The following is a 2513-nucleotide window of genomic DNA, read 5'->3' on the forward strand; positions in this document are numbered from 1 at the left end:
TACATATATATATGTATATACCTTCATATATATATATATGTAATGCCTACACGCATGTTAGCACACTGGTATACACACGCAAGCATTTCTACTCGCTTGTCTATCACATGCTACACCAGCTCAATTTTTCAGATGGTCATTCAAGTTTCACCTTGGTTCTGGGCTGTCTCTACTTTGTTTTCTGTCAACTGCCAAGCTGTGTTCTATCAACACTTTACGGAGTGGGCCACACCAACAGAAAGGCCGGGATCAATATGCAGGCTGTGGTCTGGGTGCTGTCGCCTGCCCAGCAGCGTGGCCCGGCGTGGGCAGGGAGTGCAGGACACGTCCTCCCTCACCCGTAGGAGGGCAGCCCAAACAGCTCGGGCCGGAAGTCCTGCAGGGAATCCAGCACCGGCGTGGCCTTTGCCGTCAGGTCGCGGCTCAGGGGTCCGTCTGGAACCGTGACCGCCTGCATCCCGGCTGCCAGGGCCGCCTGCAGCCCGTTGGGAGCATCTTCAAAGACAAGGCCCTGCTCCACGGGAAGAGGTGGGGACAACCTCTTGGCACAAGCCAGGAATATGTTGGGCTCCGGCTTCCCGCTCTTCACTCCCAGGTCGTCTCCCAAAACGAGGTGACGAAACAAACCAAAGAATTCCTTGTTCCTGCTTGTCTTCATCTCGAGTGACGCAGACCCGGAGCTGGCGGCGGCGGCAGAGGGTATGTTGTGTTTCCGCAGGTGGCGGACGAGTTTTCAGCCCCTGGCATGAGCGCGGCCGTGGGGACAGCTCCTTTAACGTCGCTTGGCTTTCGTCCCGCGGCTCCTCCTTGGACGCGGGGGGTCAAGACGTCTGTGACGATCTGCGCGGCCTCCGGCGCCTTCTTACCCCTGGCCAGGGACTGCACGTCCCAGGTGTGATTCCTCCCAGAGCGGCCACATGTCTCTCGAAACACCACTGAACACAGCCGTGCAATACCCAGAAGAAGGCCGTCCCTGTCACAGAGGAGGCGGGTGACGGGGCGCAGCATGGTGCCGCCTTCTCGGTCTAAACACCGTCCTTTAGTCGCCGCCCGGAGCTGGCCTTCGCCGCCCCCGACCCCGGGGTCTTGTTCCGACCTGGGTTCATACAGGCGCAGGGCCCGAGAGGAGGAGGAATCAGGTGCCTGGTGGCACCTCCACTTGTCGCCAGCCACCTGGGCCAGCACCTGCCAGAAGGGGCCCGGGAGCGCCACGCTGGCCCTTCCTAGATTGGCTGTTTGACCCCAGAAGGCTCTGAGCCCTCCGAGAGTCGCGGGCCACCGGCAGTGCTGCTGAGGCGACATGGTGCAGGCAGCAGAGGCGACAAGAGTAGACGGGAAGGCAACTTCCAAACTGCAGTGGCGCAGAGGAAGTTCTCCAAAGGCGGGTCTGAAAGTCCCACATGAGTATTTGCTGCGTGTCGGGGACGCGCCGGACCCCACACGCCCCTGTGACGTCTCAGCTCCCAGCAGCGACACAAAGGCTCTCAGGAGCCCCGTGGTGACTCCAAAATGTAACACGCGAGCGGACACACCCCTGTTTAAAATCAGCATTTTTCTGAAGTTTTTTTTATTGGACTGAGGGCTCCTTTTCTCACTTAAAACCTCTTCTTCCCATAGCACTGGGGCCTGGGGAACAAAACCTAGTGCCGGTGCCCCGGCCCTGGGTGACACGCAGGAGGGTGGCAGGTGGGGGGGGTGCTCTTCACTTCTTCTGCCTCCCAGGGGGTCTGTAACCCTGGAACCCGGGACACCCCAGTCCCCTCTCCCCTGCTGGCTCGGGTGGCACATCCCACATCCAAAGCAGCGATAGCTGTGGACTGACATGGGACACCTTTTCTACACGCTGTCAGCTGAGCCAGCTGGGTGGGGACACACGTTGGGGAAAGAATCGCGGTTGGGGAATCAGCAGACAGGGCCGGCACTGCCGACTATCGATCATCTGTGGGATTCTGGGGGATGCTGAAGTCCCCGCAAGCCTCAGTTTCCATCTGTGAAATGGGGACAACACACATTGGACAGGCTGTGCCAGGATGAAATGAGATAACGTGGGAGAAAACCCGAGACTTGTATCAACGTGCTGGAAGGATCCAGAAATTTCTAGCCTAACACACACCCTCAGCACAACACACACACCACACATCACACTCACCACACACTCATACACCACACATCAAACACACAGCACAGCACACTCATACACACTCATACACCACACATTGCACACACCACACACCACACTCATCACACACATTCCACACGCCACACAGCACACTCATCACACACATTCTCACACCACACACCACACTCATCACACACAAACATACACCACACATCACACACCACATACCACACTCATCACACACACCACAGATCACACTCATACACACTCATATACCACACAATATAGACACCACACACCACATGCATCACACACCACACTCATACACATGCATACACCACACATCACACACACCACACACCACACTCATCATAGACAAATACACCACAATTAC

The 2513-nt window shown here is 57.0% G+C and overlaps 1 pseudogene; it reads right to left on the reverse strand.

Moving 5' to 3' along the window:
- Nucleotides 1-286: 286 nt before the first annotated feature.
- LOC123626888 lies at nt 287-1355 on the reverse strand (annotated as a pseudogene).
- Nucleotides 1356-2513: the final 1158 nt, after the last annotated feature.

This window comes from Lemur catta, chromosome 23 (genome assembly GCF_020740605.2).
Source record: "Lemur catta isolate mLemCat1 chromosome 23, mLemCat1.pri, whole genome shotgun sequence".
In the NCBI taxonomy this organism is placed as follows: Eukaryota; Metazoa; Chordata; class Mammalia; order Primates; family Lemuridae; genus Lemur; species Lemur catta.